The 16144-nt window shown below is 42.3% G+C and overlaps 1 protein-coding gene across 2 annotated transcripts in view; it reads left to right on the forward strand.

The window, feature by feature from the left end:
- The window catches only part of camk1b (calcium/calmodulin-dependent protein kinase Ib), a 153687-nt gene that overhangs the window by 33815 nt on the left and 103728 nt on the right, over positions 1-16144 (forward strand). The gene's annotated exons all lie outside the window — the stretch shown is intronic.

Raw genomic sequence — 16144 nt, forward strand, 5'->3', positions numbered from 1 at the left:
ATCCCAAGATCTTTGTATTACAATTGCACTCAATTTCTTGTGCAAGAAATTTTGAAACTGGAGTTGGTTTATTATTGTCACTTGTAATAAGGTACAGTGGAAAAACTTGTCTTGCATACCGTTCATACAGATCAATTTATTACGCCGTGCATTGAGGTAGTACAAGGTAAAATAATACAGAACGTAGAGTAAAGTGTCACAGCTACAGAGAAAGTGCAGTGCAAGTAGACAATAAGGTACAAGGTCATGAGGTAGATTGTGAGGTCAAGAGTCCATCTTATAGTCTTGTACAGTGCCAGAAAAAGCAATGTTATGCAGACAAATGTAATGTTAGCCAATTTGTGCTTGTTTCTAGGAGAGTTAATACCAGTTGTTAATATGTTATGGACTTATTGGTATGAGATTTTGGTGTACCCTTGCTCTCTTTTACCAATGTCCAGCTTGTTCAAATAACATTAGTAATAGTTCAACACCCAATATTCATCTCCACCAAAATTTTCAACCATGTCATTCCTGGCAACTTCTTGAGATAAATGTAGCTGCCTCCTGTGTGCACTGTTCCTATGCATATTCCTCCTTCTGCTACATCTCCCCCATCATAGTAATTTGCATTCATTTCATACCATTGTGTCTCAGTAGCTGAAAGAGTGCTGGTTATGTTGTGGTGTGACACTTTAAGGACTACTTCCAAAGGTCAGATGTTACCCAATGGGAAATTTGACCCTTATCATCCATCCTCGTTGAAACAGAGCAGCGTTTTGGAACTAATACTGTTTTGGAAGTGGTGCTGCTACATTTTACAATCCAGATATTGTATTCTGTTTATTTTATATGCTTTTTAATATGGCATAATGGAGATTGCTTTTGCTTTTTTTAACACGAAAAATTTTCAGGGCCCTTAATTTCTCATTTCCATTTTCCCTACCAAAATTCATTACCTTTTATATTCATCCGTGTGAAGTGAATGTGCTTCTCAACCAGCCAGTTGCAGTGCTGTAATGCTGCCTTCCATTCAGCAGTGTTAGCTAAGCTGCATCCGTTCCCTATCCTTTACCCCACCCCTCCCTCTTCCTCAATTTGATGTCACTGCATGTTTTGACATTGGTTTTTAACATCCCCATGTGTGCATCATTACTGTGATTTATGAAGAATAGCAATACCGGCACTGATCCCTTTGGAACACTGATTTCCACGTGGCTGTAAGCTTCCTGACTAACCTTTATGTACCACTTTTTTTTTGTCAGCTTGTTATCCACCCCAGCTGTGAGTACTGCACCACCACTAGGTTTGTTATAAATCTAGCATGAGGAGCACTATTGGGGGCATTTTCAAAATCTGTGACATCAGATCCAATTAATCTCAGGATGTCTAATAATTAGTGATCTTAAAGTTCCATTGCTCAGTGAGAGATTACTGTACTGTGCATTTTCGTGGTGTAATCTTACCTTTATAAGGCACAAATGGTCTGCCTATTCATAAACAACACCACTGCAGATCTGTTAATGTGCAAATTAAATGCAGCAAATGTCCTTACCAGGGATGAGACAGCAATCAGTGACTCCACTGACTGCCGAAATGGGTAAGCTACAGTCGGCTCCATGTGAAGACGTTTATCTCCCTACTTAGCCAGCCAGGTGGCCGTGATGTTCCGTTTATAAGACGTGAACATTTACACTTTGAATAAAGTGACTCTGTGCAGTCCTGGCAATTTTCTAGCTTCTAGTCTGAATAGCCATTTCCTCGTGTGTGTGTGTGTGTGTGTGTGTGTGTGTGTGTGTGTGTGTGTGAGTCCTGATGGTGAATGTAGTTAGCTATGTGATGTAAAGGAACATTGCAGTTAAACTTAATTCTGATTTTCAGTGAATGCCAATGGATAGCAGTGCAGGAGCTGCAATCTGGGTACTTAATTTATTCTTAGCTTGGGTTGCTTGTAACTCGAACTGAAATCAGCTGTATCCTTCAGGCATCTAAAAATTGGTTGAGAAACAGAAATCTGAGAGCTGTGCAAACTGACACAGATTTTGAGACAGGTGGCTGAAAATTGGGCATCCTTGAAATGCTACGGGCAATGTAATTGTGCAGCACTTCACTCCGTAGTTGGATGGTTTGGTGTGTTCCTCAAATTGCTATCGTCCTCGAGAGGAGAACAGGTGATAATTCATCCATGGACTCTCAAAATCAAGGAATGTTACAAGATTAACCTTACTGTGAGAAACCAACACTGGTGAAGCACTGTAGCTTTTATTCTATGTGATGTAACACACTGATTCTTAATGTCACATGGAATGAATTTAGTGGGTAGGACATTGACACTTGTGAGGGTGGGAACCTGAGGAGAAGAGGGACAGAAAAACTTGTCATACCCCAAGAGTGGTAAACAGTGATCCTTTAGGGATTGCTGACATTAGACAACTAACAGGAACAGTAATAATTCACAATGCTCTCCATTCTTGACTATGGTTGAACCGAACATAGAAATGCAAGAATAGAGGCTGAAGCATTTGCAATCAGTTCTCCTGTTTTCTTCCCTCTCCTCCTGCGCTATCTGTCATTATTGGCCGAATAAATGCAACCTTGTCAGCACCCATTGCAATAACAGATAGCAAAATGAAGAGGTCAGAATGAATGTCGTATTTGAAGAGTCAAGTCACAACTGACACAATATATGATTGCAACAAAGGTAAACCATCTTCTCCTCATCCTTCTGACCTGTAGCCTCATTATCTCTCTACATCATCTCCTCCAACATGCTTGAATCCTAGCCCAGCCATTTGGGTGTCTGTCTAGTTCACCAGATATCTGAAAATAATTAACAAAAAAAAATGCCAGAAATCTGAAACAAAAAAGAGAAAATGCTAGAAACACTCAGCAGGTCAGGCAGCATTTGTGGAATGAGAAACAAAATCAACATGGAGACACAAGAGACCACAGGTGCTGGAATCTGGAGCAACGCAGAAGGCGCTGGAGGACCTCAGTGGGTCAGGTAGCATCTATGGAGGGAAGTGGACAATCAATGTATTGTATCGAGACCCTTCACCTGGTCTCCCTCCATTTCCCTCCATAGCTGCTGCCTGACCCACTGAGTTCCTCCAGCGCCTTTTGTGCTGCAACAAAATTAACATTTTGTGTTGGAGATTCTTTGTCAGAATTTTCTCTTCTTACGGTGGCACGATGGCACAACTGGTAGGAGCTGCTGCCTCACAGCACCAGCGATCCCGATTCAATCCTCTCTGCCTTTGTGGAGATTATACATTGTGACTGCATAGCTTAACCCCGGATGCTCCAGTTTCATCCCACATCCAAAATGGGTGCCAGTTGCTAGGCCATTCTGAATTGCCTCTACTGTGTAAGTGAGAGGCAGAATCTGGGGGAAGTTGATGGGAATGTGGGGAGAATAGGTTGCAGAGAAAATTAGTGGAGAAATTGGAATGCTCTGTGAGCTGACATAGACTCGATGGGCTGAATGGCTTCCTATGTTATCTGGAAATGGGCAGAGTATTGCCTACAACAGTTTGTGAGGCTAAAGAGGGAGCAGGAAAGATTCACAAGAATATTTCTGGGACTGGAGGGCTTGAGTTATAAGGAGAGACTGGATGGCCTGGGACTGTCTTCCCTGGAGCAAAGGAGGCTGAGGGATGACCTTATAGAGGTTTATAAAATCATGAGGGGCATATATAAGGTGGTTGGTCACAGTCCTTTTCCCAGGGCTGGGGAATCTAAAACAAGAGGGCATTGGTTTAAGGTGAGGGGAGAGATTTACAGTGGACCTGAGGGGGAGGTTTTTCACACAGAAGCTGGTGAGTATTTGGAACAAGCTGCCAGAAGAGTGGTGGAGAGTGGTACAGTTATAACATTTAAAAGGCATTTGGACAGGTACCTGGATAGGAAGGCTTTAGTGGGGTATGGACCAAACGCAGGCAAATGGGACTAGCTCAGGTAGGCACCCTGGCTGGCGTGGACAAGATGGGCCAAAGGGCCTGTCCCTGTGCTGTATAACACTATGACTGAACGGTTCATGCTTCCTGCACTCATTTCATTCCCCACTAAAGACATTCCCCCCACACAATAGACATCTGTTCCTCAGCTGCCTTCCCACCTGACGGTTATCCGGCCTGCCAATTCGACTGGCTGTCAGGCAAGAAAAATTTATTATGTCCTGCATTCAATTTCTGCATGAGGTCTGGGAAAGCTTTTCTCCCAAGTTTCCTTTTGGAAAATCCTCTGACCATTTTTCCACTTCACCCCTCCCCTCACTCTCCCCTGCTCATCATAAATATCAGTCATGTCTCCAAAGTACTTCTGCATGTGGTGTGATGCAGCTTTTTGGAATGTTTTATGTGTAGTAACCTTATTAGCTTTTCGAATTGAGGAAGTCCCTCCTGGATTCCTGGCCTGACAATTCTTTTGCCTGTTTCAGCTGATGTGAATGTTTAATTCACAAAGAAAACTACAGGGGAATCTTCGCTGAGAATGAATCTAAGGGGCCAAAAATACGTTGTTGGCTAAAAAGGCAAAATATTTGAACCAGCTTCTATTTCAAAGTATTGCAGTTCATGCTAATTTGACACTAATTGCATCTTTTGCCAAAAAGCTAATTGTCATGGAAGATAAGGGAGCACAACTGACGTGGTAGAAGCCAACTTAAGGAAGGGAAGTGATGATAATCACTATTTTGAGAATGTTTGAAAAAAAGAAATCTGGCTTTGGACCAATTGCAGTCATCAATATAACAATAACTTTAGCTGGACGAACGTTACACACAAACCATATGTACGTACGTGTCAAGTTAAATTTCTGCCCTCACCTTAAATCTATACCCTCTAGATTCCCTGACCCTGGGAGAAGGACTGTGACCATCCACCTTATTTATGCCTCTCATGATATTATAAACCTCTATAAGGTCACCCCTCTGCCATTTAATAGGGTGTTGCAGCTGGTAGAGCTGCTGCCTCCGAGCTCCAGTGATTCAGTTCAAACCTTGGGTGCCGTCTTTGTGGAGTTTGCACATTCTCCCCGTGGCCACGTTTATTTCCCCCAGTCGCTCCAGTTTGCTCCCACGTCCAAAGACACACGGATTGCCGGGTTAACTGGCCGCTGTTAAGTTGCTCCTAATGTAGGTGAGCAGTAGAATCTCGGGAAGGTGGGTGGGGGAGGGGGAGGGTGTGATGAGAATAAAAAATGGAATTGATGTAGGATTAGTGTAAATGGATGGTTGATGTTCGGCGTGGACTCAGTGGGTTGAAGGGCTCTTTCCCTGCTGCGTCTCTCACTGTGACTCTGAGGTCATAACCTCACCTCCACATCCCTGTCTAACCACCTAATCCCACATATCAAGAATCTGTCTACCTCTGCCCTAACGAGATTCAAAGACTCTACTTTGACTGCTCTTTGAGTAAGAGAGTCTCAAAGACTCGCTGTCCTCTGAGAGAGAAAATTTTGCCTCAGCTCTTCCCTTAATTGGCAAACCCATATTTTTAAATGGCAGGTTGTAAAGGAGCAGAGATTAATTCTGGTGCAGAGATCAATTCTGGAGCGGAGTATCAAATGCTTGCTCAATTCAGGAGTAGAGCTGTTGGATTTTTTTTCCTTTTATTCCAAAATAAACTTTATTCATACTAAAAGACAAACTATATACAATAATAAAACAGTGCAAGCCTTTACATTCTCGTACAGATCAATCATTAGTGTTACCTTTTTATATAAAAAGAAACACAGCACTGATGCCACTCTTGTGGCTCCCTGGAGTGATACTCCAATCCCATATTTATAATATTTAGGGGGATTTCTCGCCTGACCTTGTCCCTCCCTCTCCAGTGGCAGAAGAACCCTAAACTATAGTCTTTCCCCACTGAGCCCTTGGGTTGGCTGCACCCAGCTTCAGTGCATCCCTCAGCACGTACTCCTGCAGCCTGGAATGTGCCAGTCAGCAGCATTCCCCTGCGGACATCTCACAGTGCTGGAAGACCAAGTTTCGGGCAGACCAAAGAGTTTCACAGAGTTGATGACCATCCAGCAGCAGTTGATGTCCATTTCTGTGTGTTGCTAAATTGCAAGTGGCACCCAAAACATTACACACAAACCGTATGTACACACGTGTCAAGTTAACTTTCCGCCCTCACCTTACCCCAGAGTCAGGGAATCTAGGTTTAGAAAAGGCTGTGACCATCCACCTTATCTATGTCTCTCACGATATTATGAACTTCTGTAAGAGTTCTCTGTGAGAGAAAAGAAAACCAAAAGGCTGCAGTGTGACATCTGTTTGTTGACCTGGGTCGCTGGAATAATTATTATGGATAGAGTGACTGAACATTTGAAGAATTAGCCGATTGTAGAGAAGCAACTGATTTTTTTTTTGAGGAGTTCACTAACTAGGTGAGTAAGTGGATGTTATCGATGTGGTTCATCACTGCAGAATATTAGCTGGAAGCAATTGGGAATAGCCTTCAGACATAGGTCAAAAATTGTATAGGAAGTCAGAGAGAGATATAGGTATAAAGAGAATGTACTCTAATTGGCTGAGTTTAATGTGAGTTGATCTTCTCTGGGCTGTCAAATTTCCATCATGTTTATCAATGACTTGGATGAAGGAATAACATAGTTGTCTATAGAAGTGCTGTCACTGTTGTAAAGTAGGAAACAGCAATGATATTCACTCAGCTGGCTCATTATTAAGCAGTTGTGTGATAATGACTCCAATCTGTTTTAGAGATGTTGATTGAAGGATGAACATTGATTAAGCCATTGGGAATAACTCTGCATTTGTCTTCAAAATAACATCATGAAGTCTGTTATATCTACCTGAGAATCCAGATGGGCATTTGATTTAACAGTGCCTCTCAATGTTGGCAACTCTGATAATGCAGCACTCCCTTGGTAGTGGGGTGTCAGCCTAGATTATTATACTCTTATGTTGAGTCGAGCATGAACTTACAATGTTTTGTGCCAGACACAAGGGTGCTACCAACCGAGCCATAGTTGGCACAGCTAAGGTGTATTGATAACCCAGCTGAAACAAGAATGTCTTGGCAAGAACCAACTGACACCATACCGCTGCGGGTTGTGACATGGATGAATGGCCAGGTGATGCGTAAGAAGGGAGCAAACAAGGAGCCTCGGTACTCCTCCATATCCAGTTGGCTAACTTTTATACCGTCCTCGGACATGTAGCTGAAGCTCATTTTACTGACAGTGAAATCAATAATTAATAGTTATCTGCGGTATTTAAAAAAAACTAAAGCACTTCTTGGAGACCAGATTGCATCTGCTGAATTGTGGTGAATTGGTTCTGAGTCAGCAGTGACCAGTTGGAGGCCTAATAACACAAGGCTGGTTTTATTTGAGAAGGCTGGGCTGTTGTATATCAGTGAATTGGGAATTCTGTTAAATATTGAAACAGTTTAATGTGTTATACGGTGGTGTGTTTAATGCATGATCTGCATCTGAATGCTTGTATTCTGGGCTTGAAGGCTATGTGGCTGAACTGTATTTCTCTTTTCCATGGTGTTTTCATTTCCTAAAGTATGAGTGCTCCCAGTGTACAGAAAAAGCTCATAGTTGCTGTTTATCTGTCAGTCACCTTCCTGTTATGAATGAATCAGCAGGCTGATCTGTTCTCTTTCTCTCTTCAGCAGCACACCCTTGGTTACATTCACAATCCCTGATGCTGCACCTTCCCCTAACGTTACTTTACTCCTCTTCCTGTTAATGAAACTGGAGGAAACCGCACTGATTTCACCAACTACATTTGTTAATGGTTTTGTTTGCCAACTTTACAATTTTAAAATGAATTTGAAAGGCCTTTCCAAAGGAATTAAAGTTATAAGATCTACTTTGTTTCATTTTTTGACTCCTCCAATATTTAATTATGTTTCTGCTACCCAAATGTGATCTTTTTTCTGTGGATACGTAGAAAGCAGGATGCAACCTCTTTAGTAAAGTAGAGGTGGGGCTGTTGTTGAAGGATAGCGAACTGACAAAAGCAAAACTTTCACGCGGTCCATAGTTCCCTCATCAAAGCTGGCAAATACCTAATTATCCCTGGCACCATAAATTAAAATGTATTTGTGTATCTGCATCCATACATATTGTGCCTGAATTTCTACATTTCCTCAATATCCGACATATAAATTACAGCTCATGAACAGGCCATTTGGCCCAGCCAGTCTGTGCTGGTGCACAGATTCCATTCTTTCCCACCCAGCTTCAAATCAGCCTATCAGCATATCTGATTGTTCCTTCCTCCTTCATATGCTTACCTAGCTTTCTCTTAAATAGATCCGTGCCATTCACCTCAGCCAGTGAAAGTGAGCTCCTCATTCACAGCTCTCTGAGTAAAGGTTCCATTCCTAAACACTATCTTATATTTGTGGCCCCTGTTTTTTTTTTAAGCTTCCACAAGTGAAAACATCTTTTCTGTGCTTACCTTTCATAATTTTCAATGTCCTTTATCAGGTCACCTCTTGCTCTCCGTTTAGACTAACAGACTTCCGCTCGATCATCCTTACACAATAACAGCAAGTTGCTTGATTTTTGTTTTGGATTTTCTCCCCATCAAGCCATTTCCTTTTGCACCGAACGCCTGTTGGTTGTCATTGTAAATGGAGTCCCAGGAGTTAGCTGCAGGCAGAGAAATGAATGAAGGTTACTGTAGCAATAAACTGAACTTCGGAAGAACTCAGTGGGTCAAGCAAAGTCCACGGAGGCAAAAGGTGTATGTCTACGTTTCGGTTCGAGGTCCTGCATCAGGACTCAGGGAAGAGGGGAGAATGCCAGTATATAACAGTAGAAAAGATATCTTTATTAGTCACATGTACATCGAAACACACAGTGAAATGCATCTTTTGCGTAGTGTTCTTGGGGTGGAACCACAAGTGTCGCCACGCTTCTGGCACCAACATAGCATACCCACAACTTCCTAACCCGTACGTCTTTGGAATGTGGGAGGAAACCGGAGCACCCAGAGGAAACCCAAGCAGACACGGGGAGTATAAGGAAGGGGGTTGTTTAGAGGCTTGTAGGTGATAGGTGGAACCATATGAGGGGAGGTTGGGTTTAGCCTTTCTGGCCTGTGGGTTTAATAGCACATTACCATGGTTATTTATTATTTTATAGAGATATTGACATCACTTTCTATTAAAATGGAAATTCTCTAAGATGGTTTTGGAACCAGCTTATTTAGATTATAATGCCTTCATCTTTTACACCACTGTTGCCATCTGTGGGTATAATATGAATGACTATTAACGGCAAAATAATCAGAATCCATGAGCAGGGTGACCAGATGGAAATCTTCAGTTCAGTGGATGCTGATAAAGGTGCAGTAAATATTGCAGACTAAGTGGATTAATGTTGTGTGCAATAAGCTAAAGAGGAAGCAATTATTTCTGCACCGTTGTACTTAAAGGTGTGTTTAAGGATTAAGTGATTTCCTCATTACAGATCTGTATTAACTGCTTGCTTCTATGTGACCCAGACACACACTAATGACAAGGTGCAGGTTCACAAGAGTCCAGCAGAACAAAGAAATTCTTGCCTTGAAGCTGGACTCAAGTGCACGTATCTTTTGTGTGCAATTTGCATGTACAGACCGTTTTCAGGTCTATTAGTTATCATCGGGGAATTAGACTGGGCACTTCTGGATATGAAACACCCTTGCCCGTACGACACTTATCTGGTGTACCGCAGGTTTTCTGCAGTTGGTTATTGAAAGTGTGACTTTTGACCTGCATTTATAACACAGAGTAAAGCAAGGAACAAACCCTGCAGCCTATTAAAGGCATACAAGTTAAAGGATCCCCACTACAACATCAATGCTTGGTCTACAGGCTCTGTCAGACTCATTTTTCTGTGCTCCAGTTCAGCTACAAGTATTGCTGACAATGACCTCAGGGCCTTAGTGCACGATACTGTGACCATGAGGCCTTGATGAGTCCATATTTTACAGCAGCTTGTCGCCTCATGTGGCGCAGTGGGGGGCAGGGGTGGGGGGTGGTGGTCAGACCACCTCACCCTACCTGCCATTTCACTCTCATTACAACCTTCATGCTTCTGCACTGGCTATTTCGGAGAATATATTTAAAGAGCTGACTGGCGTGTCAGTGACATGGCAGCTGTGAGCTCTGTTGGCAGCTGCTGTTAGGAAGGTGTTGCTTGCGGTGTAACCCACCTGGCTGTTTTTTTGTTTTGTAACCAGGTTGTTCCCCTGTTTCCAAATTCCCCAATTTTGTTTTACTACACTGAGTGCTAGCCCTGCATGCTGCACTTGCTCAGCACATCAAACAAGGCTGAACTCCAATTTCTGAGCATCTCTGCAGCGGAATCTCTTTTGGGGGACAAAGGGGATTACATTGCTTTTTCTTTCACATGGTTAACATGCATTTACAAGAGAGCTGGCAGAAGAAGACAGAAAGAGGTAGCTCTTGCAACATTTCCTTTAAAAGAGCTTGTACTTCCTTGAAGAGCAGAGTATTTGATTGGTCGGAAAGCCTCTCCCAAGCAGCTTGCTTGTTTAGATAAACAACACCAAACACATTCCTGAGCTGGTTCAAACTCGTTCATGATGGCAGAGCTGCAAAATGCTTTATGATATGATCATGATAGCTATGTCTTAAATTGTGCTATTCCCCACCATACCATCTTCGACCTGAATAAACCCAGGCCCTGTTCCTTAGCATTAATAGTAATGTAATTTAACATTATTAATTATGTAATTGAAACTTTTTTCTTAGTTTTCTCCAGTGTTTTTTTTTAATCATAATCTTGTCTTTTATTGTGGCTTATCTTGGAATATTTGAACTGCTGCTCAAATTGCCCCTGATATGAATCACTTTCAGACACAGGCATTCCTTGGCAGCACCACATTCTGTCTGTGGTTAGCCTGGCAGTGTGACAGTTGGGGAATGTAGTCTTGCCTATGATCCCTCACTGTGCCTAAAGTTGCTTGAATCGCTAAAAGCTTAAGGAAAGGTGCAGCTTCTCTTCATGTTGTGACTTGCGATGTGATCGGAAGGTCCACAACAGTTTTATTTTTAAAGTTTACCTGATATTTAAAGTTTACTGTTTTGATGTAATCGAAATAAAACTTTTACTTTGTGTTCTGTATGTTTTTCTGCCAAGTCCTAATCTGTGAAGCAGGTAGCTGTCTTGCACAATTCCCTCTGTTGTGTGTAATGAAGCCTATGAGGTACATTGACCTAACATGGTGGGACAGAAACTTGCAATATTTCTCTGCACTACAAGTTCTCAATTTTGGCTCCAGTTGAGCTCTCGAATTGTGGTGGTGCATCAGCAGAACTGTGTCAACTTCTTTGCCTGGTTGTATCCTATTACATGAAGGGTTCTTAGACAAGACATGGTAAAAATACACATTCAAGGGAAGAGAGGCCCACACTTGCCTCTTGTGAGGCCACCAGCAATAAAATTCTACTTCACATATTGGCCAGGCCTTGGACATTTCTTGTGCACAAAGATCTTTACATTGTAAGTTCCTGCCTTTACAGAGCTAGACAGGGAAGTCATTTGCACTGTGCATTGCAAAAAGGGTGTGGTCGGGTTGAGAGAAGATAGTAGGATTAATGGTAATTAGCAATTCATTTATTATTGTTACATGTACTGAGGTACAGTGAAAAATTTTGTTTTGTATGCCATCCATACAGATCATTTCATCACATCAGTACAACAAGGGAAAAGCAATAACAGTTTGCAGAATTAGTGTTATAGTTACAGAGAAAGTGCAATGCAGGTAGACAATAAGTTGCAAGGCCATGACAGGTTAGATTGTGAGGTCAACAGTCCATTGTAGAGTGGATTAGACTGGGGCTAGGCTGAGGGAGGTTTTTTCTGATAACAGATTCGTGTCTGTCAGAGCATTGAACCGGGTTAGAGAGGCAGTTGTGGGCCCTGGAGATGTTAGCAGGAGGGGAGAGCGGTGAGAGTTAACATAGAGAAAGTTATTTAGAGATGGGCTGAAGGGCCTGATTCTGTGTTCTATCACTTCTATGATTTTATTTCCCTTTATAAGAAGATGAAAAGTGTCAACTGGGTGAAAAGGAGTATTCCTCCCCTAGTCAGACACAACACAGAACCAGCTCCACTCCTGAGTGCACCAGTTCCTTAGAGAATTTTGATGCATGTCTATGCTCAACAAGAGTCAAATCAAAATTGTATAATGTGGAGGAGCATTAAAACTTGAAGCAGATGAGATTTAGCTCATTGTAACGTTGGGTGCAGTGTGGAGTCTGGACTCCTGAAGAATTCAGATGATTTCACCATTTTATTGACATGAAACAAGTTTGCTGTGTTGCTGGGAGGAAAAAGCGATATGAACTGGGCTGGAATTGTAATCAATAGATGATCATAAATTTTTAACCAAGTTGATTACCCTAGTCTAGTTAATAAATGATGAGAAATGAGCAAAATGCCTCTGTAAAATATAAAGCCCTTGGTGAATGAAAGGATGAGGCAACCATTTTCTTGTCATTTTACCAGCAGTGTAAAACCAAATGCGTAACATTGATTTAGAATTAGAGAAGTGGACAGAGAATTCTGGCAAATAGCAAATAGCTTACTTGCCAAACCAGGGTGACAAATCAGCAGAACATTAAGAGCTGTGGTAAAGGATTAAAGGGAAGTAGTGCTGATCCAGTGAGGGAGGAGGGGATTGTGGATTTGAATGCAGCGTATTTGAAATCCATTATCAGAGTTATTAAGTGCTTGGTTAAAATAAACCTGCTTTCTGCACATTCAGCGTTAGTCTCTGCTGGGGCGAGGGAAGGTGAAAAGAAGGGATTGTCCTCGGTGGTTCTCTAGAGAGCACAATTTATTTTTGTGCAGCTAGGTGCATCCAAGCCTTAGCTAATGTCTATGGCTCATGTGGAGATACCTTATAGGGATGAAAAAGCACAGATGACGCTGTGAGATAGGCAAAATGAGAAGAATATGGGTATACCTGGGATTGAAAGCACTGCTCGAGATTTGAAGGGTCTTTGAACACTGGTAGAAGCAATGAGACATAAAGGCAGAGAGATGTTAGGCAAGGATTGGAACGTGTGTTAACCAATGGTACATCTAAGAATTTTACCTAATGCCATAGGCCAGTTGGCTCCTTGAGCCTGCTATGCCATTCAATAAGATCATGGATGATTCAGTCTTGGCCTCCACCACTTTCCCACTCTCTCCCGATACTCCTTGAATCCCTTGTAGTTCAAATGTCTGTTAAGTTCCACCTTGATTTACTCACTAATTCAGCCTCTACATCTCTCTGGGATAGAGAATTCTAATAATTAATGACCTTCTGAGAGAAGAAATTCCTTTTCTGTCTGCATCTCAAATGGGCAACCCCTTATTCTGAAACCGTGCCGAGATAACCCCATTAGGGGAAATATAGGCTCTGCATTTGGAGACACGAGAGACCGCAAATGCTGGATATCTGGAGCAATGCACACAAAATGCTGGAGGAACTCAGCAGGTCAGGCAGCATCTATGGAGGGAAATGAACAATTGACGTTTCGGGCCAAGACCAGCCTGACCTGTTGAGTTCCTCCAGCATTTTATGTGCTTGGGCTCAGCATTCACCCTGTTAATCCCCCGCAGAATCTTGTGTGTTTCAATAACATCTCCTCACATTCTTCTGTCCTGCTCAATCTCCCTTCATACATCGATTTTCATCCCAGGAATCAACTTAGTGAATCTTCTCTACGCTGTCTCCAATGAAAGAACTGTAGAACGATGATAATCTAGTACCTTTAGGATTATAATGGTATTGGACTAGCAGATTTTCAGTTCTATTGGATAGTACTCCTATTAATATCCCAATATTTAACACGTTTTAGGTATTACACAGTAGTTCAATACATATTCCAGTTTGAAGGGAGTGTGCAAAACAGGGCCCTAGGGAATTTAAAAGGATAGTGAGAACAGGGCCCCAGTGATTTTAAAAGAAGTGTGGGAAACTGGACTCCGGTGAGTTTACTGAGATGTGAAGAAATTTCTTTAACAAGGGAGGACAGTAATAAGTCTTTGGCATTCTCTACCCAAGAGGTCTGTGGCAGCTGAGTATATTTAAGGCAGAGATCAATAGAGTTTTGAATGTTAAGAAAATCAAGATATGGGGTTAGTGCAGGAAAGTAGTGCCATGGAGAAAGATTAACCATGATCTTATTGAGTAGCAGGGCAGGCATGAGGGGCTGAATGGCCTATTCCTATTTCTTGATTTTGCATTCTTGCTTTATACTCTTGTACGTTCATCCCCTTACCATCCTGATACTAGGTAGGATGTGGCATTATATATTCAATCATTGGGGAGAGACCTGGGTGGCATCAGCACAGATGTTTGAAGTCCTTGTACATAAGTCAGTGAAAGTTAACATCCAGGGATAGCAAGGAATTAGGAAGTCAAATGGTTTGTTGGGGTTTCCTGAAAGAGCTTTTAAATGCAAGAATAAAGATGTCTTACGTAGACCCCCCCCACCCTGGTCATTCTCTCTTCTCCTCTCTCTTGTCAAAGAAGAAGATACAAAAGCTTGAGAGCACGTACCAGCTGGCTCAAGGACCGCTTCTATCTCACTGCTATCAAACTCTTGAATGGACCTCTCGTGCTGAAAGATGAACTCTTGATCTCCCAATCTACCTCGTCGTGGCCCTTGCACTTTATTTGTCTATCTACACTGCACTTTCTCTGTAACTGTAACGCTATATTCTGCATTCTGTTTTCTCTGGACAGCTATCTTGCTGCTATCAGACTCTTGAACAGACCTCTCATGTTCTGAAAGATGAACTCTCGATCTCTCAGTCTACCGTGTTGTGGCCCTTGCACTTTATTTTTCTATCTGCACTGCACTTTCTTTGAAACCGTGACACTATATTCTGCATTCCGTTTTCCCTTCTACTACCTTGATGTAGTTATGTATGGAATGGTCTGTCTGGATGGCACACAAACAAAAACTTTTCTTTTCATTGTACCTTGGTACATGTAACAATAGTAAACAAATACCAATACCAATAGTAGAACCATGCTGGTCTGGTCTGGTCTTCCCTGCTAAAGAAGGATCTACTTTCAATATTGGGAGTGCAACAAAGGTTCACCAGATAGATTGCTGGGATAGGAGCTTTGTTCCATGAGAACTTAAGGAGACTTTGGTTCCTCGGGGCACATAGGTGGCTTCATTGCAGGTAATTTAATCTTTGTGCTGTAAGGTCACCACCTACAGGAAGGATGTGGTTAAGCTAGAGAAGGTGCAGAAAGGAGTCACAGGGACGTTGCCTGGATTGGAGGGCTTGAGTTATCAGGAGAGCTTGGATCGGCTGGGACTGTTTTCCCTGGAGTGAAAGAGGCTGAGAGGTGTCATCATAGAGGTGTATCAAATTATGAGAAGCATAGATCGGTTAGAGAGCCAGAGCCTGTTTCCCATGGTAGGGGTATCTAAAACTAGAGGGCATAGGTTTAAGGCAAGAGGAAGGAGGTTTAACGGGGATCTGAAGGGTAAATTTTTCACACAAAACGTAGTTGGTATCTGGGATGAGCTGCCAGAGGTGGTGGTGGAGGCAGGAACAGTAAACAGCATGTAAGAGGCGTCTTGATGGGTACGTCAATGAGCAGGACATAGAGGGAGATGGAATTAATGCAGGCAAGTGGGATTAGTATAGATAGGCAGGTTGGTCGGCATAGACACGGTGGGCTGAAGGGCCTTTCTCTATATTGTACAACTCCATGACAATGATTCTATAAGTTGTCTAAGGACAATGTGGATTGAGTTATGGCAGACCACAAATTTAAAATACATTTTAGATACAGGCCAGTCCTTCGGGTGCTGGAAGAGATGAATGTACTGAACCAACTCCTACTGTAAGCTTCTGGATGGCACTTTCCAAAGAGCATGTCTCCTGAAGGGCTAATTAAAGCAGAAAATGTCAGGGATACTCAGCAGATCAGGCAGCATCTGTTGAGTGAGAAACAAAGTTAATGATTCACATCAATGACCTTTCATCAATCTTCTCCTGAAAGGACAACACTGCCCTCAAAAAAAAATTTTGCAATGGATGACTCGATGAGCAGTATCGCCTTTAAACAGCACCTGCCCACAAAAGGAATACCACAGATGTGCAGCAGATAACAAGCGTCGGATATTTTTAAAACTGTGATGTATTA

The sequence above is a fragment of the Pristis pectinata genome, chromosome 6 (genome assembly GCF_009764475.1).
Source record: "Pristis pectinata isolate sPriPec2 chromosome 6, sPriPec2.1.pri, whole genome shotgun sequence".
Classification (NCBI taxonomy): domain Eukaryota; kingdom Metazoa; phylum Chordata; class Chondrichthyes; order Rhinopristiformes; family Pristidae; genus Pristis; species Pristis pectinata.